The sequence below is a fragment of the Nansenia antarctica genome (genome assembly GCF_963989245.1).
Source record: "Nansenia antarctica genome assembly, chromosome: 8".
In the NCBI taxonomy this organism is placed as follows: Eukaryota; Metazoa; Chordata; class Actinopteri; order Argentiniformes; family Microstomatidae; genus Nansenia; species Nansenia antarctica.
Window position 1 is genome coordinate 32,641,901 of NC_137678.1, and position 24,826 is coordinate 32,666,726.

A 24,826-nucleotide genomic window follows, 5' to 3' on the forward strand; every position below is an offset into this window, starting at 1 on the left:
TCCGATGTGGTCTTTCCTGAGGACTCTCAGGAAGAAGAGCCGCTGTTGTGCCTTCTTGATGATGGCTGCTGTGTTGTTCTTCCAGGACAGGTCATCCTGTATGTGCACCCCCAGGAATCGGAGGGTTGAGACTCTCTCCACGCTCCCTCCGTCGACGAGCAGGGGCTGGACCTCAGATTTTTTCCTCCTGAAGTCCACGATGATTTCCTGGGTCTTTGACTGGTTTAGCAGCAGGTTGTTAACCTTGCACAGCTTGCTCAGCTGCTCTACCTCATCCCTGTACGCCGCCTCGTCCCCCCCCGAGATGCAGCCCACACAAGCACTCAACCAAAACCCATTCACATTGTCGCAGATTCCTTTGTTTTGATTGAGTGGGGGGGACTTCCTAATCTGATCTCTCGGTTCTCACGGGTGTGTTCTTAACTTGACGCTAAAAACATTCTTCGCACACAATCACCGATTAGAAGACGGACCAGAAGATTACCCATTAATTCCTAATTTTCCATCCTTTTGAAGGTTATTTTAGATAACCTCTAGTGAAACGTGCATGCACAAATTGAGACACTTTTAATGAGCCCAGTTGAAAGGGGGCGGTGTGTGTAGTCCAGAACCTTCTCTGAGCCAAATTCTCTACTAAGTGTCCTGGCTCGCTGCCTCTGTTCTGTCTTAATGTTGAGCCAAGAGGCCAAACTTCCTGCTATGAGTTAATGACCTGGCCATGGGGGGCTAGGTGACAGCCAGGCAGCTCCTATGCTCCAATACTCTTTAGTTGAAAGCCACAGAGTCCTAAACCCTCCTACACCCTCCCAGACATTATAGTTGATAGATAAAACATTTTAATTTTTTTACATTTTTGGCATTTAGCAGACACCTTATTCCAAAGCGACTTACAATCAATACATTTGTAATATTAAGCAAGTGAATCATCAATCCACCAGTCGTAGCAGGAAGAGTAATCCAGCTCAGGCCCGGGGCCATTGATAGAAGGAAAAACCTTCTTCTATCACCTTCTTCTAAACGTAGGTTTTAATTTAATTTAATTTATTTATATTTAGACACTGTGAGAAACAGAGAAACAGTACAAGGGGGGCAATAGAAGTTTTTAGGGACACAGTAGAGGGGAAAAGCGGGTGTCTTCAGGAGACGCAGTGCTGGGGGGCAGTAGATGTCTCAGAAGGAGCAGTTAAGGTGTGATAGGTATGAGCAATGTGACTGTAGTTAAACGTAGATTCATCAGGTCTCCACCGAATTGTGTAAATCTGCTTCTAGTCGTGGTGCACCTCAACGCTGGAACAACCTGCAGAAACCGTCTCAGTTTTGACCTCTTTGTGGAAAGATGTATTTGTTTTTCTTGATTGTGTTTAATAATGTTGTCATTTTCAATTTGTATTATGTGTGGTTGTAAACTGTGTGTGCACACGGCTCCCTCGTAAATAAACAACAACCTTGGTCTCAATGGGACTCCCTGCTAAAAATAAAGGTTAAAAAATAAATAGGTGTGGAAAGGACACCATTTGAAGGTTTTGGGACCTAGGCCACCGGCCCCACACACAGTAACTGCCCCCCCCCCCCCCACACACACACAGTAACTGCCTCTGCCCGCCCCCCCCCCCCCCCCCCACCCACACACACACACACACAGTAACTGCCTCTGCCCGCCCCCCCCCCCCCACACACACACACACACAGTAACTGCCTCTGCCCGTCTGATCGATAGTAAGGCAGCTCAGACTGGCCCTGGGGTGTTCATCAATCAGCCAGGCCTGTCAGACTGCCTTAAGACACACACACACACACACATACACACATACACACACAAACACACACACACCCACACACACACCCCCCCCACACACCCACCCCCCCCTCCCCACACACCCACACCCACCCACACACACACACCCACACACACACGTCTCAGTGGATTGGCAGCAGAGAGCTACGGGTGCCGGGTGGGGTGAGAGTGAGGAAGGGGGCACGGCCACAATGAAAGGAGGGCGAAACCAATTTGTCACGTCACTCTCACTCAGCCGCCGGACGCGTTCCTTCGGTTACACGGACGAGACCTTATTCAGACGGACACTGAGGATGTTGTTGCCACCCTGGCTGTGTGTAACCCGAGTAGTTTGTCCCTCCCTGCCCCATGTAGCCCTACGTGCCCCTCGCTGAGACAGATGCCACGCGCGGCGATCTAAAAGCGGACTGTCGATAATCAACACCTCTCGGTTTTTCTGTCAGCTCTCAGGTTGACCTGAGAACACAAAGGCCGTTCTCCAGCGTGTCTTTGTTAAGTAAGTAAGACTCGGCCGCCCCCTTGTGGTGGCTTTAAGTATGACCCTTCTAAGATAATGTGAAGAGGGATGAGGAGGAGTAGAATTGAGAGCTTGCTAGAGGGATTGGGACAGGTATAAGCTCAGCAACACGGCTGTAAATTACACCAGACCAAAGAAGGCGGTGGTGCAATTACCATATTGCTTGTACTTATTCAATCATTTTAGATGGGCAGGGGTAGAGGGGCTAGGAGCCAATTTGAAACGCAGCCAAAGTAGCACCTGTTTTCAGAGCATGCTTGGGCCAAAAACAGTGGGAGGTTGAGGGCAGGGCGAGCTGCTGAGCGTTAGAGAAATATACAGTGTTGGCTGAATGGAGGAACAGCCGTTGTTGCCTACGTTCTACTGTTCCCATGTTTGGTGTCGCCATTTTGTTGTTCGTTGTCAGTCACTCACTGTCTCAAATATAATCACTCACTGAATAGGATCACGCTTATTTGTACGTATATTACATTATACCCAAAGGTCACAACACACTGTACAGGCAATGACAAATAATTGGGGAAAAGTCTACTCTTTCAAACATTAATTAACAAACATTAAATGGCCGAAGGTAGTAGATCCAGATAGGAAAAGAGATGTATTTATATTGAAATCTATGTAAATCTTTACATTTTTCCAATGCACAATAACATCTCAATTAAGAAAAAGAAAATTGTTACTTTAATAATATAAATTAATAAAATAATATTTTATAATAATATTTTATATAATAATACATTAATTAAGAAAGAAAGTAGAAGAATATGTCCCTTTCTCATAATGTGCACTTGTTTTTCTCAATATATGCTGTTAAAAATAATTTCATTGTAAAAAAAAAAAAAAAGTGATTAGAGTGAGGGACATACAATTCCTATAAAAAAGGTATTTTAATAGCAATCATGCACTGAAAACACAATGAAACAATTATGTCTATGTCCATAACAGGGTGGACATATTCCATGTGACACATGTTGTTAATATATCTAAATATAATACAATGCATCAATTATGAGAGAAGTCATACGTGAAGAGCTTGACTCCGCATTTGATCTGAAACTTAAACCAATTAAAGAATGTCTGGATTCACTCCGCAAGGATATGATTTCCAATACGACCAAGGTAAAGGACCTGGAAACAGCCGCTAACGAGACGGAACGCCGTCTAACTGATATCGAACAAAAACTTTCTCAATCACAGTCGGATAATATGTCACTGAAACAGAATCTGCAGGAGGCTAACGTGAGGTATGGGCTGTTATTTCCACGCAAGCTGATTGTCACATTTGCTAACAACACTGCTGTTAATATATCTAAATATAATACAATGTAGATGTCTGAGCTCGACCACTATGTTTTCCCAGACTCTCCTCTCCGTAGCAGTTCCTCCGGACCGTTAGCAGCAGTCTGAGCAGCGTCTTCTCCACCTCGCTCTGGGAGAACTCTGGGCGTTCAAACTTGTCGTCCTGGCAACGTCGGCAGGCCTGACCCAACGGACGCATCAGCACCGTGCCCCGCCCAGAAGAGTTCAACAGTCGGTACCAGAACACCACCATGACCCGCCGCGTTGATGGCCAGGTGTGAAAGCAAGAACCACACTTGAACCTGAGGGGGGGCGGGGAGAGAGAGAGGAGGGAGGGAGAGAGAGAGGGACAGAGGGAAAAAAAGAGAGTGTTTCAGTGATAAGTGAGGAATTAGTGTTAAAAGAAAGAAAGAAACGTTCCATAGCCGACTCCATTGAGCAGAATTGTAAACCCCTAGCTGCAGTACCGTGCTTTCACCACAAAGAGGCCCTGCAGCACTACTTTCCAAAAGACTACATGGCAACTACAAGTTGGACAACTACAAGCTGGACAACTACAAGTCCCACCTGATCAGCTGTTCCGACCAAGGCTTCATACTGAGTGGGGCACTGGGGGAATGGTGAAACCAATAGCTACACAAATCCCAAATAATAAAACTTTAACCTCATACTAATTGTTTGATTTAAAATCCAAACTCTGGAGTGAAGAGCAAAATAATAGAAAATGCTTCACTGTCCCATTACTTAGGCAGGGTGCTGTATATTCAGAGTAAAAAAAGAAACAACTGACTGTCCGTGAGAAAAGTGTCTGAAGATCTTCCAGCCCCTCTTCTCCTCCTCCTCTGGGAGTGTTTCTGTCAGGCTGTAGTTGGTCTGGAAGGTCCACTTGTCATCACAATCCTGCAGTTCCTGATTCACCTTCTCCTCAAAGGTCTCTGACCACAGAGTGGGGTCTAGGAGAGGGGGGGGACGGGACAGAAGATAACATGACTTTACAATGAGCCCGTCCTCCGATTTCTACCTCCACCAGCCTCCCCTGCTGTCGTGCTCATCATGGTTCTCGATGAATGAAAAGTGATGAAAGTGAAACTCTGGTGTAACCCAGACGTATAGAGCCTAGTAGACATTCATACACACAGCTTACTAGACATACACATAGCTTACTAGACATACACACACTAAACAGACATGATAAATAGGATAATTAATTCTTAACTAAATGAATTAATTCTGACCTACTTAGTAAATGCAAAAAAGCAGTCAACAATAATTTAATTAATACATATTAAAAGTCCTCCGATGTCTATCTTCACCAGCCTCCCCTGTACTCTATGGTGTGACGACCCTCTCCCTGACTGCCTGTTACCTGTGTGTGTGTGTATGTGTGTGTGTGCTATCCTTGCAGGTTCTGAAGGTGAGCATGGCAGAGGTCGTTAGCACATTGGCAGCACCTTGGCTTTGTGTGACTGGGTCCTTCAAGTCTCTTTCGGAGCCCAGTTGCTCTCCGCCCTGAGACACCTTTGTTTTTTGTTTGTTGTTTGTCCTTGGTTATTGCACCATACAACATTACACCTACACACTCCTCCACTCTCACCTACACTACTGACTTTACTGATTACACCCACTCTATATCTTTCTTTATGTTATTCATTTTGGTTAATAAACACTTTAATAGTTTACGTGGTTGTGTGCGTCTCCCTCTTTTGTCATGATTGTGCTCGGTTTGTGACGGTGACAGGCCAGGAGATGTATGCCTGGCCCCTCCCAATGCAATCATAGGCAAGACACTTCTTTGCAGGAATTCAGACAGTCATCATTGTGTAGTAGTATCATGTCCAGGGGTGCACATAACTTTTTGGGGCCAGTGCTCAGAGGAGCACCTAGGGATGCTGCTTGGTGCTCCCCGAGCTCGCGAGTCACGACCCGTCCCACAGGATGGATGAAAAAGGGATACATGGATAACTTATTAGCAAAACGACATTTATTCATAAATAAAGATGAACGAACAAATGATTGTGTGCAAAACAAAATAAACAAATGCAAAATCAAATGACTGCTCTTTAAGCATGAACGTCTGTCAGACTCCTTTAAACACAATGAAATCAACTGACATCTCTTTAAGCACTGCTCTGTTCTGTAAACACTGAAATCAACTTTTCAACAAAAAGTTACAGCCTAAGCATTTATTTATGCTACAAGCTTAATCGTCATCATCACTGCTCTCTTGACCGCTGTAAATTATCACTGTCCTCAATTTCAACCATGGTAGAGGATGTTTTTTTTGTGATCAACTTTTCTTTTTTTTTTGGTGCGCAAAAGCGCCCTCATGCGGCTGATCTGCCGCGCAGCATGCATTTTGGCGACGCATGCGCACTGGCGCACCAGTTATGTGCACCCCTGATCATGTCCCATAAATGTACAGCTACAGAACTTTTTCATGTCCCAGAGTGTGGGTTACAATGATCCCATCGTCTGATCTCTACCGGGCTGGCTCGCCGTGGGCGGTCGACAACGGCACGTTGCAGCGTGGAGGCGACAGACGAGACACCGGTCGAACATGTGGCGCCACATTCCAGACCGCCTGTGCTCATGCTCGTCACCTCTGACCTCATGTTGACATGGCCGTCCCAGTGTTGTGTCTCTGCAGAGAACAGGGGGGTGTTCCATCAACGTCGCTAAAGGAAAGAGTATCCAGACTTATTTAGAAAAAAAAAAACACTTATTTTTACAACTCTTGCGAGACTTATCAAAATAAGCCTGGATTTCCCTTTAGTGACGTTGATGGAATACCCCCCAGGGTTTTCAGCAGACCTTGTTCTTTTTGGACAACAAAGAAAAGACAAACCGTGCGTGCGTGTGTGTTTCATCAGCAGTGGCCTGAAAATGTCACCCCTCTCTGAAGAGGCCTGCTGAATGCTCTGTCCCCTGTCCCCTGTCCCCCAGTACCAAGTAGGGCAGCTGTTCTCCGTGGCTGAAACCAGTAAGAATGAGACGGGAGGTGGAGAAGGGGTGGAGGTGCTCGTCAACGAACCCTACGAGAAGGAGGGAGAGAAGGGCCAGTACACCCATAAGATCTACCACATGGAGAGGTAAGATGGAAATGTCTCTCTGTCTCTGTATCTCTCTTTCTGTCTCTCTTTATCTCTCTCCCTCTGTCTCTGTTGCCTCTGTCTCTCTCTCTCTCTGTTTCTGTCCCCCTCCCTCTCTGCCTCTGCCTCTGTCTCTGTCTCTCTCTCCTCTCTCTCTCTCTCTCTCTCTCTCTCTCTCTCTCTCTCTCTCTCTCTCTCTCTCTCTCTCTCTCTCTCTCTCTCTCTCTCTCTCTCTCTCTCTCTCTCTCTCTCTCTCTCTCTCTCTCTCTCTCTCTCTCTCTCTCTCTCTCTCTCTCTCTCTCTCTCTCTCTCTCTCTCTCTCTCTCTCTCTCTCTCTCTCTCTCTCTCTCCACTGTAGGTAAAAAATAAATAAAAAAAAACGCTAACAGCACACTCCTCTCTCCTCTTTCCGTGACGACAGACAACTATATTTTCAGCGTGTATTGTGTGTATTACCTGCTCTGCTGCGCTCACCTGTATTGCACTACTATGCAGTCTGGCCGGTTTGACTTCTTGTCTAACACTAATTCCTAAGATCTGTGTGTGTCTCGTGTGATCACAGTAAGTCCTGTCTTCAATCCTGATCCTGATCATAAGGCTGGTGGTCACCACTGTCTGTGTGTGTCTGTGTGTGTGTGTGTGTGTGTGTGTGTGTGTGTGTGTGCGTGTGGGTGAGTGTGAGTGTGAGTGTGTGTGTGTGTGTGTGTCATGTGTGTTTTCCAGGCTGTTGTAGCCCAAAGCTGATTTATCTCTTACATTGACATTTTTGGCATTGAGCCAAATGACGTCTTGATTGTTATCACCCTCACAATAATGTGTGTGTGTGTGTGTGTGTACGTGCGTGTGCATGCATGCATGTGTTCGTGTGTGTGTGTGTGTGTATGTGTATGCGTGTGCGTGCATGCATGTGTTCGTGTGTGTGTGTGTGTGTGTGTGCGTGTGTGTGTGTTGTCTGTGTGTGTGTGTGTGCGTGTGTGTGTGTGTGCGCGCATGCATGTGTGTTAATGCTAGTGTGCCCTTTCACATGATTTCTTCATCTTGTTTCTTGCTGCTCCTCCTCCTCCAGAACGACTACATGAAGGAGAGCTTCCAGATTACCATAGAGACGTGGCACAAGCCCGACATGGGGGAGCAGGAGAACGTGAGTCACCTGATGATGTCAGCAGCCTGATGATGTCACCAGACTGGATTCTTGCTTTGTGTCACAATACCTGAATATCAGCTAGGGTTAGGTTTAAGGTCGACAGTGATTTGGCACAAGTCTGGCGAACTCACAGTTCCTGAATCCTGATGATGATGATGGTTGGACCAGTGACCAGTGGTTTTCTAATGAAAACAGGAAATATTTCGTGAGCTTAGAATGATAAGGTTCTATCTCCGTTTATGGTAGTTCAGAGATATTGAGCGTCAACGTTTTTACATTCCATTATGTTTTGTGAGATGGAATGGAACCGTTGTATTTTATGAATTACTAACAAAAGAAAAATCAAAATGTTAAAGATAACACCACACAGGCATTAATAAACACCTAATGGATCAGATTATGTAAAAAAACTCAATTTTTACAAAAAATCTTATAATTATAACGTCACGATTTGTTTTTCCCGTCTCAGGGTCAGGGTCAGGACACACCAGGGGAGGCTGGCGGAGGTAGAAGTTGGAGGACGGGGCTCTTTGTAACGCACGGAATGGAATGAGGATTGATTCCTCATGTTTGATACCGTTCCTTATTCCGTTCCACGCATTACGATGAGGCTGTCCTCTGATTTCTACCGCCACCAGCCTCCCCTGCTCTAGACTGATTTTTAGGGGAGTAAGAGTGAAGCTAGCTCCATGCTAACGTAACAAGAGAGAATACAGACTCACTCCCATGAGTAGCGCTAACTCAGTTAGCATAAAGCTATGTACTGTATATCACAAGTCCTCGTCTCCTAAACTCTTCCTGCTTCCCCTTCATCAGGATCCCCGCCGTTTCGCTTGGTATGATGTCAATGGGACATACTCATAGATCAGTGGAGGCTGGTGGAGGTAGAAATCGGAGGACAGGCTCATTTGAATGCATAGAATAGAATGAGCGGTTGACCGATTGACCGGTGTCAAACCAAAGGTGTTTTTGATACCTTTCATAATTTCGTCACATGCGTTTACAATGAGCCTCTCCTCCGATTTCTACCTCCACCAGCCTCTTCTGTCCTCCATTTTAGGAAAGCATAGGGGACACGTACCTTCTCGCATCATTCTCTGTTCTCAGAAGCTTCTTGTTGTGTTAGAGTTAGGGTTAGGGTTAGGACACACCAGCTTTCCATTCAAAGGAGCACGGCGTAAATTTGTCGGAAACCTTCCACCTCTGCCCACCACAGCGAAATTCACTTCAATTCAAGTTCCAAACAGCAACATCCACCCTAATAATAATAATAATAATAATAATATAAATATAATAATAATAATAATAATAACTTTAATTTCTCTAGCGCTTTTCAAACAACCCAAGGACGCTTTACAATTCTAAGATGGTCAGACAGACAAAACAGAAAACCAACAAAGCAAACATTGACTAGGGGCTAAAGGCCTTGGTGAACAGATGGGTTTTCAGAATATGAATCCCTGAAATGGACTTGCAGTGTCAGACTTTAGCTGTTATGTTTCTGCATGCGCGTACGATTCGAAGAGGCAGCCGCCCAAGACAGAAAGGCAGGGGTATGTCTTTCAATGGATCTCGTCCCCGCGATCGCTACTGATTCAACATGATAACCATTAGGACGCTTTTAAAGTAATCTTGAATATTCCATACCGGACCTTTCAGGGGGGGGTATTCTTCATAACAACATGCCGTGTGTGTGTCTTTCTCTGCGTAGGTGCATGAACTGGATGCAGAAACTCTGAAGAACGTTCAAGCTGTTTATATCGACATCGCTGACAGAAGCCAGGTGGATGGCAAGGTGAGAGCTGTTCTTCTTCTGTCACTAACAAGCTCTAAGCTTTACACCAGGAGTCCCCAACTGTAGTCCTTTAAACCAGGAGTTTAGTCCTAAGGGAGCTACTTGGAATGCAGGGGAGGCTGGTGGAGGTAGATATCGGAGGACCGGCTCATTATAATGCATGGATTGGAATGATGAACGGTATCAGACGTGTGTTTGATACCATGTTGGATACCATTCCTCATTCCATCCGGTGCATTACGATGACCCTGTCCTCCGTTTTCTACCTCCACCAGCCTCCGCTGGTGTCCAGGTATTTGTTTCCGGCACAACACAGACACTTACACACACTGCACACCCAGTAGCTTTGTTCATATTCTGTTACCCAAACGTCCTACCGGGTAACAGTAACAATAGACTGCCCCCGACTGGGAGCCAATCAGTGAGCTGTGAGTCACCTCTGACCTCCTGCTGTGATCTCAACAGGACTACAAGCCAGAGGAGGATCCCGCCATATTCGAGTCAGAGAAGACGGGCAGGGGTCCACTTGGCCCTGACTGGCAGGTACGTGGCCCAGAGGCATAGAGGTGTATCAGGGGAGGCTGGCGGAGGCAGAAATCGGAGGACGGGCTCATTGTAAATGCACAGAACGGAATGAACGATTGGTATCCCGTACGTTTGGTACCATGTGGGTTTGGTACCATGTGGGTTTGATACCATGTGGGTTTGGTACCATGTGGGTTTGATACCATGTGGGTTTGATACCATGTGGGTTTGGTCCTCGTTCTGTTTCAAGCATTACAATGAGCTGTTTGGTAAACGTTCCACCCTGCTGAATAAGCCCCAGCTAATTTGTGTGTGTTGACTTTTTTTAATTTTAATTTGATTTATTGACAGAAATACAAATACATAGGCCAAGCAATGATCCTGCTTGTAATTGTCAGGGATAGAGTGATAAAGTCTGTGACTTGTTTCCGTTGCTGTCCCTGGTGTTAAAAAGACTAAAAGACTACAGTACCGGTCAAAGGTTTGGACACACTTCCCCATTCAATTGAATGGGAAAGTGTGTCCAAACGTTTGACTGGTACTGTATGTCATTCTGTTGGTGCCTTCTCATAATGCCTTCTCATAACATGAAATGATGGATATCCTAATCTTATTGAATATAATATGAAGCGATCATAACTTGAGTGATTAGAGTTGCTCCATGCTGACGTTGTAATCCTTTTGTTTTGTAGAAAGAACTTCCCAGCAACACGAGCTGCCCCCACATGTGTGCCTATAAATTAGTCAGTCAAGTTTAAAAAGTTTGGACTCCAGACCAACGTCGAGAGGTTCATTCAGAAGGTACAATATAGAGACGATTCTTCATTTCAATGAGGAAAAACTCAGGGCCTTAGATTATAATGACGAATCCAGAGTCACGCCCTGGGTACTTAGGTAGAAACTCTGGGCCCGACTCTGCCAAAATGTGACTTATACGTTAGAATTATAAGGTTCTATCTCCATTTTTGGTCAAAATTGAGTTTTTTACATAATCTGACGCATTAGGTGTTTATTAATGCCTGTGTGGTGTTATTTTTAAAATGTTGAAATTTTTGAGTTAGTAATTCATCAAATACAAAGGTTCCATCTCACAAAACATAATGGAATGTAAAAACTTTGACGCTCAATATCTCTGAACTGCCCTAAACGGAGATAGAACCTTATAATTCTAAGCTCGCGAGTGGCTGGTGAAAGGTGGACCAAGTCGGCAAGGTCATTTTTCAGAATGAAAATAATTGATGACATAACTGTACAGTACTGTACTGTGAATATGCTTTCTCTAGTATTTACCTATTCACTTATTGTTTGACTTACTATTACTTAGTATATTGTGTATTCTATTGTTATTATTCTATTTTTATTGTATTCCTCGCCTTATAGTTCACTGCACTATTGAGAGGTAGCTCGTACGAAGCGTTTTCAGCGTACGTTTACAGTTGTATCCTGTGCACATGAAAAACAAATGTTGATTTGATGACATTTCATCCCACGTTGTTTCTCCCTCTCAGCAAGAGAAGCGGCTGTTCACAAACTTCCACAGACAGTTGTTCTGTTCGCTGGATAGGTGGATCAAGCTGTCCATGGACGACATCAGACAGATGGAAGCGGAGACCCAGAAAGAGCTGGATGAGGTATTGTCCACTTCGACATTTCAGGATACAACAGTGTCTCGTCATTACCGAGCTGAATGACTGTTCTGTCAAGTAAAGCCGAGTAAAAGCTGGCTAAATAACTTCCTGCCTCCTAAAATCTCCTAAAATCTCGAACTTTATTTGACGGGAATTTTCACAATGTCTCTGTAAGCTTTACAATGAACCAAAAAAAACAGAACAAAACCTTCCTCCCACTGACATGTGTATGTGTGCGTGTGTCCGTGTTTGTCCGCGTGCTGTGTGTGTGTGTGTCTTTCAGATGAGGGAGAAAGGTGATGTGAAAGGGACCACCTCTACCGAGGACTAAAGGTGGGCTGCTGAGACTATGTATAGTATTAGTAGTAGAGTATGCTGCTGACAATCCTAAGGTTGAGGGTTCGATTCCTGCTGGGATCACATACAGTATATGTGTTTGGATAAAAAAAAATGTTTTGCAATATTATAATCAGTCTTGCCTATTCTGTGTTGTAACGGTGTCGTCTCCTCTCCCCCTGCTGTTTCAGACGCGTTACTGAAACGCCAGCCTCTCTGCTTCAGGGGAGGCTGGTAGAGGACAGGCTTGTTGCACTGCATGGAACGGAATGAGAACGCACGTGTTTGGTTTGATTCCATTCCATTCATTACAATGAGCCCTGTTGGAGCAAATTCAATAAAGGCAGCCTGTTTCGTTTCAAGATGTATAAGAAAAATATATTTAATATTTTCCTCTATAGAAGGAGAAAGTTTACAGGTTCATCAGACGCATCTGATCAGTCAAAGTTTCTCACAAAGTGAAGATCATTCATTACATGTCAGTATGCTCTCAGTTCCCCTCATAAACAAGTCCGCCCTTAGGTGAGGTCTAAACCAATCATTTACAAGGGGTGTGGATCTGTACATTGAGGAAGATGATGGGGATGAAGGTTAGGGGGGAATCTGACCCTCCCTTCCTTACAGTATAACAAAAGTGAGGAGTGGTGACCATAGAGTGAACAATGCTGGGCAATCACTCTGGTGTGACTCAGCATTGTTCTGACTTTCTAGGGTCAAAGACAGACAAAAGGGTAATTGCATATATTCAAATGTATGGCACAGGAGGCAGAGAAAACAGGTTTCATTGTGTGCTTACAACAGGAAATCAGTTTCTATAGCTTGCTCTAGACATTCAATTTACTGTTGTGAAGTTTGAACCTTAAATGTAGAAAAATGTCTTATTGCATATAATAATTTTCTCTCACAGCCCGTCCTCCGATTTCTACCTCCACCAGCCTCCCCTGCTCTGCTTCCACCGCTCTGCCACCACCATTACCTCTCCTCACCTCTCCTCACCTCCCCTCACCTCTCCTCTCCTCCCCTCCCATCACCTCTCCTCTCCTCACCTCCCCTCACCTCGCCTCACCTCCTTTCACCTCCCCTCACCTCCTTTCACCTCCCTCACCTCCCCTGGGCACCTCCAGTAGAGGGCGTCCATCGATCAGAGGGCAAGATGACAATGTCAAAGTAGATGTGACTGAGCTGTTGTGTCATATCTCCCTGTCCCCTACAGCACCAGCGCCTCTGGGAGCCACAGGTCCACAGGTGGCCTCGGGGTCGAAGCGCCAGGCCTTGATTCGGGGGATTCAGTGGTTCTCTTTCGCTCGTCCTCCTGTCCTCTCTGGCCCATGGCAAACCATACCACCACTGACTATCACATCATTAGCCTCATAGCATACTTGCCTAAGTCATATGTTGGCCAAATTAAGATATCTGCCTAACTCTACTCTCCTAACACTGCTGATTCACTGTGCATTATTGCCTATGATGCCATCAGCCTATCAGAATGCTTGTTGTTACATTCCAAAATCACTAACTGCCCAAGTCATCTCTTTGACATTTGGAAATTTTTGACAGTACATACAATGATGGCTGACCAGTGAAGTCAAGCATGGCTTAGGCAATTATGCTATGAGGCTAACGACATGTCACTTGCCAGTTTACGCTGTTATTTCTTTTTTTAAAAAGGGGAATTATTTTGTTTCGGCTGGTTTTTGGTGTTGTTTACAGTCGTTTATTTTTTTCTATTATCAGCGATGGTCCGAGATGAAGGTGTTTTTTTAATCATCTTTGTATCAATTTTCTGTCTGGCTTCCTCTTCTCTTGTCTTTTCAAATGCATTGGTATTGTTATCATCGCGCACACTTGTTTCTGTTCTGGTCCTCTGTGTGTGTGTCTCTCACTGGACAGACCTGCTTAGAATCTAGTCATGGGAGTTGTGAAAGTAGCTGTGGCCCCCGTCCTGCTTCTCTGATGAAATCCCAGCTCTGGTGTTGAAGCTAAAGCTCCAGTGTTGCGTATGGCTTTGGGTTTAGGAGGATATTTTGGGGTACTGAAAGATGTGTAATAATAATGTATTTATGGTCTCTATTTGAACAGAGGTCAGAGAAAGAAACATTATCATGTGCCCCCGCAACCCTCAGATCGAATCCCCCTGGTGCTCCAGAGGGCCACTCTGCTACTGATGTACTGATGTACTGTATTTATTCACTGGGGACTTGAGTCATTTTCTGTCATTCTTCTGCAGTTGGATTGAGCGACATTTCCTTTTTACTGGAATGAGCAGCAATGTGTTATTTCGCTTTCTAGGACATTTATTTCAATATTAAATTCAATATATTTATACTTCGCCTTCTCTGATTGTCTTTGTTAACTTAAAAAAAATAAAAATATTTGATGCACCCAGTGGTGCTTGAATACATAATGCATCATCATCTGTGTGTGTGTGTGTGTGTGTGCTCGTGCTGTTTTCACAGTTCAAGGACGCGTCGGCTGCTCTCCAAAGGACCTCCCATCATATGCAAAAGTTGTCTCAGACCGTCAACAAACTTGTTAACACTACCAGACCCGAAACGCAACCAGTCCAGCCAGGTAAGAGCATTTTCACCCATACACATACAACCCCATACTACAGTACCCCCCCACCCCCCCCAGAATCGCCATGAGTAAGGACACTGTTAAACACACGGCAATGGGGGGGTTTGTCGTTCCTCTCTAGGTGGCGTCCACCCGCCGTTGCCCATGCCAGCGGTGTTTGTGTCCCAGGCTCCCACCAACACCCCCACGCAGCCTAACCCCAACCTGAAAGACGACGAGCTCCGCATGGACATGAGCATTCTGGGAAAGAAACGCACCAAGACCTGGCACAAAGGCACTCTCATCGCCACCAATCCAGTCGGTAAGAAAAAAAAACAAAAAGCAGCTGTCTAAAAGCTTCCCGATGATGCAATGCAATGTTTAATCAGTAGTGCTCAGGGAATGAGATGTCTCATTTTCGAACAGTGTTTTTGGTCCTGAAAAGCTCTTTTACTAAGACACTTAGTTTGCATACAAACATGTTGTTACTGGCCAGTAGGGGTGTTCTAGGGGAGGGTGTTCTGGTGGCCTCTTCAAATCGTGCACCCATGCTGAAACACATCAGCTAATGTCAGACACTCCATGTCCATTTCAGGGGATTATTATTATTACTGAACGCAGCCCGGGATTGGGAAATGCGGGTAGACCTCAGCCAGAGGCTCACCTTCCCACCCGAAATTGCAGCGACCAACCTGCGCCCAGACCTAGTCCTCTGGTCCAAGTCCTGCCGGCGTGTCTTCATCGTAGAACTGACGGTCCCATGGGAGGAGGCCATCGATGAGGCATTCGAACGGAAGAGGCTGCGGTATGCCAACTTAGCAGTCGAAGCAGAGGGGCGGGGCTGGAACGTGAAGGTGTGGCCAGTGGAGGTGGGCTGCAGAGGCTTTGTAGCCAGCTCCACCACAAGGCTCCTGAGGGCAGTAGGGATCAGAGGACAGGCCCAACGGAAGGCAATCAGAGAACTGTCCACTGCAGCAGAACGGAGCAGTCACTGGCTGTGGCTGAAACGTAGGGACCCAACATGGGCTCCCAAATGACCACGTGGTGCCACCGTGCGACACACACCCAGGCCTGATCAGCCTGTGGTGGGCCAACCTCGGCAGAGGGTGTCTTGTGATAACTGGCCGAAACACCCAATGAGGTCGGGGACCACAACTGAAGATGTGTCGTACTGGTGGCACCACGTGATCATTGCCAAATTCCACTCCACCCAAGAGGACATCTCCAACTCCACTCAATTGTTGTGCTGAATATTTAGGGATTTAACAACCAGTCCTATTAAGAATCCTGATGTCTGGTGTCAAAACCAGTGACCGCTGCGAAAGGGCAGCTGACAACCTGGGAAAGACCTGGTGACGGCCTGAAGAGACAGCTGACCGGAGGGAACAGACCCCAACGGGGCTGGCATGGATTAGCTACCCGTGTTGGCAGGAGCCTTTCACTACACAGTGACTTGGTTCCACCCAACCATGGCTACGAAAAATGCAAAAGGAAAAACACCCCTAGAGTCTGCGAGAGCGGGGGCGGAAGATGACTCATCGGCGGATCACACGGTAACAGACCCTGGAACGGAAATGACAACGAAGCAAATGATCAGCACGGTAGTTGACGGAGTAACAACACTGGCAGGACACAAGCTACAAAGCTGCATCTGTGGCTGGAAAAAGATAACATCAGAGAAGGGTCTCAAGATCCACCAGGGCAGGAAAAAGTGCCTAAGAGAGCTTAGCGAGGTGCCTCGCATTGACCGCTACTTCCTCAGAGGTAGGGCAAATCAGTCGAGTGAAGCCCAGTGGCAGGATATTCACCACAGTCCACAGGGTATCAGAACCCCAGACGAAGCTCAACCAAGCACAGATCCATCAATGGACATGAGTCCAGAGCCTATCCAGCCACAGACAGCAGTAGAGAGGAAGATGAATGGACGAAAGCCTCAAATCTTGTGGCCTAAAGCCTGCCAGAAAAAGGAGTGGGAAAACACAGACACAGACCTTGTCCATCTTCTAGAAGGTCTGAAAGGGGGCGTGGAAAGAAAACTGGACAAGATTGGAGAGATCATTTACAGCTATGGAGCAGAGAGATTTGGGGTGAAAAGTAAGAACCATGGGACACAGAAGGAACCATCAGCCCATCTCAAGTCCAGGAGACAACAAGAGATTGAAAGACTTGTGAAAGAAAGAAGGTGCCTGAGAAAACAGTGGAAGAAGGCCACAGAAGTGGAAAGGAAAGGACTTGAGGCACTACAGGCCGACATCAAGCAGCGTCTTGCAACACTGCGAAGAGCAGAATGCTTGAGAAAGCAACACAAGAAGAAAGAGCGAACGAGGACTGCCTTCTACAGAGATCCCTACAAGTTCGTCAAAGACCTCTTTGTCAAGGAGAAAACAGGGACCCTCAAAGTACCCATAAGGGAACTAGAGGAGCACCTGAGGAAGACCTACTCTGACAACCAGAGGCATGTGCCAGCCAGCATTCCGGATGACATGCCACCAATCCAACCACCTGAGCACCAGATGGAAACAAGGCCCCCTACATGGAGCGAAGTTGAGAGCACAGTAAAACGGGCAAGAACAGCCTCAGCCCCTGGGCCCAACGGCGTTCCATACAGGCTATATAAGAACAGTCCAGGCGTCTTGAAGTACCTCTGGAAGCTAATGAAAGTGGCATGGGAAAAGGGAATCATACCAAAGGCATGGCGAAGGGCAGGAGGGATCCTGATTCCCAAAGAGAAGAATTCCTCAACCATCGACCAGTTCCGCCAGATCAGTCTACTGAATGTGGAAGGAAAGATTTTCTTCAGTGTTGTGGCCCAGAGGCTCTCAGTATTCTTGCAGAAGAACAACTTTGTCGACACCTCAGTGCAGAAGGCAGGGATAAGTGGATTCTCAGGATGCCTGGAACACACAAATGTCATCTGGCACCAGATACAAACGGCCAAGAAGGAGAAGAAAGACCTGCATGTGGTTTTCTTAGATCTTGCCAATGCCTTCGGGTCAGTGCCTCATGATATTTTGTGGACAGCGTTCAACTTCTTCCAAGTCCCAGAGGGCATCACAAGGCTGGTTAAAGCCTACTTCCAGGACCTCCAGTTCTGTGTTACAGCACAAGCCAGTACAACTGCTTGGCAGCACCTCGAGATAGGCATAATGGCGGGCTGCACCATCTCTCCACTGGCGTTTACCATGGCAATGGAGCTCATTATTCGAGCATCCCGATGGGTTGTTGGAGGGGAACGGTTGAAGAGCGGGCTGCGTCTTCCACCAATCAGGGCGTACATGGATGACATGACGACAATAACAACAACAAACGCATGCACCAAACGCCTGCTGGATAAACTCCAGGGAAACATCAAATGGGCACAAATGGAGATTAAACCCAGTAAGTCCCGCAGTATCTCCATTGTCAAAGGCAAGCTCGCCAATGAGAGGTTCCACGTCAACAACGAGCCAATACCAACAGTTCTGGAGAAGCCCATCAAAAGCCTTGGCCGCTGGTATAGCGCAGAACTCAAAGACTCGAAGCAGGTGGAACAACTCAAGCAGGATACAATCAGTGGCCTCAAGCAGATCAACAACACTGCTCTCCCTGGGAAGCTGAAGCTGTGGTGCTTTCAGTTTGGACTGCTGCCCCGTCTCATGTGGCCAATTTCCATCTACGAGGTCACACTATCCCATGCCAACCGGCTGGAGAGACTGGTGAATGCACAAGTGAGGAAGTGGCTTGGACTGCCGAGAGGCCTTAGCAGCATAGGCCTGTATGGCAACGGAGCCCTCTCCCTACCAATCTCAAGCCTGGTGGAGGAGTACAAATGTGCCAAATCAAGGCTGGAAATTACTAACAGAATCCCGGGATCCATTCGTCAGAGGTGCTGCTCCAATCCTAGCAACGGGGAGGAAATGGAAGCCATCTGCAGCAGTTGCGGTGGCAAAGACCGCCCTCAGACACCGGGATATAGTGGGGCATGTCCAACATGGCAGAGGGGGCCTTGGCTTGGAAACAACAACACCCACATGGCAAAAGGCTACTCCAACCGAACGGCGGAAGATGGTGGTTGAGGAGGTGCGCCACCAGGAGGAAGCAGCCAGGTGCGCCAAGGCAGTCTCCCAAGCCCAGCAAGGCCGCTGGATGAAGTGGGAGAGCGTGGAGAGGAGGAAAATCACGTGGAACGAGCTGTGGAGCATGGAGTCTAATAGGCTAAGTTTCATCATCAGAGCCACATATGATGTCCTGCCCTCTCCTACCAACCTACATCTCTGGTATGGAGAGGACCCAGCCTGTCTCCAGTGTGCAGCCCCAGCAACCCTCAAACACATCTTGGTGGGTTGCAAGACCAGTCTAACTCAAGGAAGATACACCTGGCGCCACAACCAAGTGCTAAAGTGCTTGGCTGCCGAACTTGAGCACAAGAGGGTAACCACTAACGCCATGCCTCTAAATGCCCAGACTACCTTTCCACGGAAAAGAACCTTCATCCGGGAAGGGGAGAAACAGCGGACCAAGCCATCACCTCCAGACTCAGGCCCACTGAACGCAGCCCGGGATTGGGAAATGCGGGTAGACCTCAGCCAGAGGCTCACCTTCCCACCCGAAATTGCAGCGACCAACCTGCGCCCAGACCTAGTCCTCTGGTCCAAGTCCTGCCGGCGTGTCTTCATCGTAGAACTGACGGTCCCATGGGAGGAGGCCATCGATGAGGCATTCGAACGGAAGAGGCTGCGGTATGCCAACTTAGCAGTCGAAGCAGAGGGGCGGGGCTGGAACGTGAAGGTGTGGCCAGTGGAGGTGGGCTGCAGAGGCTTTGTAGCCAGCTCCACCACAAGGCTCCTGAGGGCAGTAGGGATCAGAGGACAGGCCCAACGGAAGGCAATCAGAGAACTGTCCACTGCAGCAGAACGGAGCAGTCACTGGCTGTGGCTGAAACGTAGGGACCCAACATGGGCTCCCAAATGACCACGTGGTGCCACCGTGCGACACACACCCAGGCCTGATCAGCCTGTGGTGGGCCAACCTCGGCAGAGGGTGTCTTGTGATAACTGGCCGAAACACCCAATGAGGTCGGGGACCACAACTGAAGATGTGTCGTACTGGTGGCACCACGTGATCATTGCCAAATTCCACTCCACCCAAGAGGACATCTCCAACTCCACTCAATTGTTGTGCTGAATATTTAGGGATTTTAACAACCAGTCCTATTAAGAATCCAGTAGTAGTAGTAGTAGTAGTAGTATCATTAGGGAGGATGTTAAACTTTGAACTGGGGCGGCTGTGGCGCAGGAGGTAGAGATGCCGTTTAATGATCACAAGGTTGGCAGATCAGAGCCCCGGCTGGCCACATGTCGAAGTGTCCTTGGGCAAGACACTGAACCCCAAAATTGCTCCCAGTGAGCGGGCCGGCGCCTTGCATGGCAGCTTGCCGCCATTGGTGTGTGAATGTGTGTGTGAATGGGTGAATGAGAGGCCGTTGTAAAGCGCTTTGGAGCAGCGCTATATACAGGGGTGCAAACTGGTGATGGCCCAAAAAGGTGACAACATTTTTTTCACTGAAAACGACGGAAATTATCATTGCGCGGCGCCCAGGCACCTTCCCATGATGCAAAGCATCATTTTTCTATACGAGCTCTGTTCAAGGGACACATATAAAGCCTGTCAGTGTTATTCAGACCTATGAAGCAGTGGTAACAATAATGAAAACGCATTAGAATTAGATGTATAATTTATTTTGTAAATATATTTTGAACAATGTTGAACTATAAATAACATTTATTTTTTAACAAATAAAACCAATTCTGATGAATACCCCAACCATCCACCCACTCCAGTCCATCCCACCAAGCACATCACTTTTGCCTTTTTTGCCTGTACCAGCACTTCCAGTGCTTTTTTTTCTTTTTTGAGCAGCCATGTGCCTCACTGTGGCTTGCCTGTCCTCCTCCACTGCAGTCTTCCTGCTTTGTGCAGCACTGGTTGTTGGCTGGCAACCAAACTCTTCCTGCCTCCCTTTTTTCTTTAACAGGGCCTGTTGTCTGCGAGCCTTGTCCTTTGAGCCTGCAGTGTGGATGTTCTTGCATAGGACCTTGTCAACCTTTGAGAACATGACATTCTCTCTCCTGAACATCTGGATCGCTGTCTGACCCCTGGACCTGAGGGCATACTTGGTGGTCTGGATGGCATTAAAAGTGTCCATGCTCATTTTAGTGCTTTTGGAGTCAATGATATCTCCCATGGCACTGAATGATGACTCCACCATTGGTCCATGGAAAATGGAGAATGCCGCTCGAACCACATGGTTGAGGCCTGGGTACCTTCCAGTGTCAATGATATTTGCCCACCAGTTACCCATGTTGTCCCCATCAATGTACAGGGGAAGGGTGGAATCAGTGCTGAATTTGACCACTTCCAGTGGCACGTCAAATTGGGGTGGCACCAAGTGGCTCATCATCCCTGCCAGCCGCTTCAGGAGGATGCCCGTCTCGGAGTGTCCTCTCACCAATGGGTCCAAAGCAGACAGTGACTGCAGTGTCCTGCTGTCCAGTGGCAGCTTTTTCTGCATATATGCCGCTGTCGACATGTATGCAGTCTTCGCTGTTTCGAGAAACTCTAGCACAGTCTGGAAAACATTAAAACGATTGCAATTAAATCATTTTACCTGGAGAAATGTATAAATGTTTGATTTGCCATTTTTAATACATTTACTAACCTGATTGCGTGGATTTTCTGCCTTCAGTTTCTCCGCCACCTGTCCGACATACAGCTCACAGAGAGGCAGCATTTTGTCTTTGAAGTCCAACTCCATGAGCTTCTTTGGGGTGGTGTGGAGATTCTCAGTCTTGATAAAGCACCCCATGAAGGTTAGGTTTTCACAACCTCAAGCTGCTTGTCATGCAGCTTGTGGACAAGGGTTTGGCTGCCCTGTGAATAGTGGCATTATTATAAAATGCTACAACAATTCTATTACCATACACAGACATGACTTGCAGTTGAGGGTCTGTTTATATCACAATCTAACTAATGAGAGAATACAAGGATAGGCCTATTTAGTTTATCTATCAGAGATTGATAATTCACTAATTCATTAATGTGAAAATACACACCTGGAACACCATCACATACTCCTTCATGATGGGAAGGACGCCGAGGTAAATGCTCAGCTGGAGGTCTGTTTTGCGACTCTCAAACCAGAGCTTCTTCCACACCCTTTCTTTCCTGTCCTTCCCAACTTGCGTCATTCCTGGAAGAGAGAGATGAAATACAATGTATTTTGGAATACATACAGTATACAAGAGGATTAATCACATAAGATTGTGGGCGGCTGAGCCCCCCCTTTACAATATTAGATTCATTTAAAGAATTTTACCTTTTTTTTTTAGGTCCTGGTGGAAAAATTGGATCCTGGCCTTTGCCCGCTCACCAACACTGTGGTCCTTGTACATCTCCTCTAGGACTGCTTTGTAAAGGGTCTGGTCTGCCTGACTGAGGAACCCGAAGTAGAGCACCTTATAGGGAACATTCGGCGAGTGCTGAGGCCCACATCATAGGCTGAAAGCCAACGATGCGCCACAAACCGCTGTGGATTGGTGCCTGGAATGCCCATAAACTCGCATACCTCCATCAGGTATTTCAACTGAAAACAGGCAGAAAAAGGGCTTACTTAGCCTATTTGACATTATGCAACAAGTATTTCTGGTACAGGCATATATTTCACAATATCTATGACAATTACCTGGTCTGAAGCCCACTGGTGGTCTGTGTGGAGGTCCGTGAAAAGCTGCTCAAGGTAGTGGCCAAAGGGCGCAGCAAACATTTTGGCGGCATTGTGGATGTGGTGGCAGGAATCTCCATCAACATCCAGGAGGTTCTGGCAGTACTTCGACCTTATCCTGGTCTCCAGCCTGGACTTACTCCCTCGCATGACGTTGCAGGAGTCCATCATCATGCTAACCATGTTAGTAAATGGAATTGAGTGTTCCTTGAAAAAGGTCACTAGGGCCTTTTCCAGATGTTCAGCAGTGCCCTTTAGGACTTCAATGGAGCCAAGGTGCTCGACGACCACATGCTTCAGCTCCTGATTAAAGTAGCTGACAAGGATTGACAGCACCTTCTTATTAGAGCTTGATGTGCTCTCATCCAGGTTGATGGAGAAAGGGCTTGACTGAATGTTCTCAAACGTCCTCTCTGAGAAGGTGTGCCCCAGGCCCTGGACCATCTTGTATGTGGCAGCTGTCCGGGATAGCTTCATGCCTGCCAGAGCTGGTTTATCCAGAGCCAGTGTCTCAGCAAGCTCACGGATGACAGGGGCTATAGAGAGGGGAAGGGAATGTTCTGCAAGAACTGCAAGAACCATTGCCTGGAAAACCCCCTAAAATAGTATTAGTATTTTATATATTACCACTTGCACATAGCTTGTAATAAGTAAACATGACATCATTATAAAAATAATTCAATACTGCGATTCACTGTATATGGGGGATTTCCTATTCTGATTAACAAAGTCTAGGCTTACGACTTTATATTATCTGTGCTAGTTGTTATCTATATAGCACTATATGCACACTCACCTCTGCATTTGCTACCCTTTCAAACAGGGGTACTGGCACCGTAACTCTTTCTCTCATCTTCTCTGGGCCTTGCACTGATGGGCCCTGAGCAGATGGGATCTGCTGTGATGGACCCTGAGTTGATGGGCTCTGCTGTGATGGGCCCTGACTTGCTGACGGTGGTATGACACTGTGTGTGGTCATAATTGTCACCACTTTTTGGCAATGTTTGTCAGTTTTACAATGTGCCACAAGGGCATGGCAGCCCTTGGTTTAATAATTAATCTCTTTGCAGCAGAGGCTGCACCGGGCATGTCCTGGTTTGTCAATCTTTTTTAAAAACTGAGACATAGGGAACACATATTCTTTGCCCTTTACGTCACTCTTTGAGTCTAGCTTCAGCCAGGCAGGACCAGCTCCACTTGCACCTCACTCCTGCATCTAGCTGAGCCACAATAATGGCATCTTCCTCTCCAAATTCTTTCATTCTCATTCTGAAAACAAATTGAAGCGGGTGGTACAGTTAGGCTACCAGTAGTTAGGCTACTGATGATGCTAAAGTAGATATCAATGACTGCGTTACATGCACACCATATTCCTGTATTAATCGAATATGCTCATTTTCCGATTGGGCAAGTCATGTAAATTCCCATATGTTGCATAGCAAGGCACGTTACACTTGATAAACAGTGCTGTGATATTATTTATCGTCTTAGAAACATCAACAGCAAGACGCACTTCAACAATTATCGTTTACGTTTATTATGCATCAGCTCTTTTATACAACCTACATTTACACAGATGAATAACCGAGGAGATTGATCGGGAGTTGACAATACTACCGAATGAATGAAAATGAATGAATTTCTATTATTTTCCAGTAGGCCTACTGTCTCAATTATATTTTCTGGGTCAACCAGTACGCGCATGCCCAGTGTACCTTAATACGCAGTTACATGCGGCCAGATTATTTTGCCCTTTCAAATGTAAACGAAATATTCCAGTTGCTACAGCCTATAAACACCTATTCGGTTACAATACCCTGCATATTGACTTTAATCTGAATATGGTGTGCTTGTAAACGTAATCTATGGAGAAGAACCATTGCTAATTTACGTTACGTTAGCAAGCTAGAAGAAACCTTAACATGTCAAGTTACCTCACCACCCGCATAATTCATTTTTTTTAATACTTGATTTTTGGCCACCCTCATTGAGAACAGCCATTGCTAACTTACGTTACGTTAGCAAGCTACAAGAAACCTTAACATGTCAAGTTACCTCACCACCCGCATTTCTTTTTTTATTAATATATAGGCCTACTTCATTTTTTTCCACCCCCATAATATAATTACTCAAACAGGTTACTTACCGTGAGTGTGTTCTCCACGATGCCTAGAAGTGTATCTTAATAGTTGAAGGTCGTTGAAAGTTGTTCTCGTTCACTAAACAACTCGCTGGCGAGGAAATCTGATCTGACAGGCAGGTGTCAGGTGTCACTGACTGAACTGGTGGGAAGCCTCTTGTCTTGAATGTCTTGGAAGTCTCGAAGTAGTACCAAATATTTTATTTAATAATTAAGTGTCGTGAAATTCTAAGTCTATTTACA

The 24,826-nt window shown here is 46.4% G+C and overlaps 1 pseudogene across 1 annotated transcript; it reads left to right on the plus strand.

Moving 5' to 3' along the window:
• The first annotated feature begins 6,229 nt into the window (after positions 1 to 6,229).
• Positions 6,230 to 15,038, plus strand: LOC308164133 (phosphatidylinositol transfer protein alpha isoform-like; annotated as a pseudogene). The gene is made up of 10 exons: positions 6,230 to 6,298; positions 6,555 to 6,700; positions 7,712 to 7,841; positions 9,556 to 9,639; positions 10,105 to 10,182; positions 10,857 to 10,965; positions 11,673 to 11,795; positions 13,342 to 13,365; positions 14,585 to 14,699; positions 14,827 to 15,038. The product of its transcript is annotated as a phosphatidylinositol transfer protein alpha isoform-like (transcript).
• The last annotated feature ends 9,788 nt before the right edge of the window (positions 15,039 to 24,826 follow it).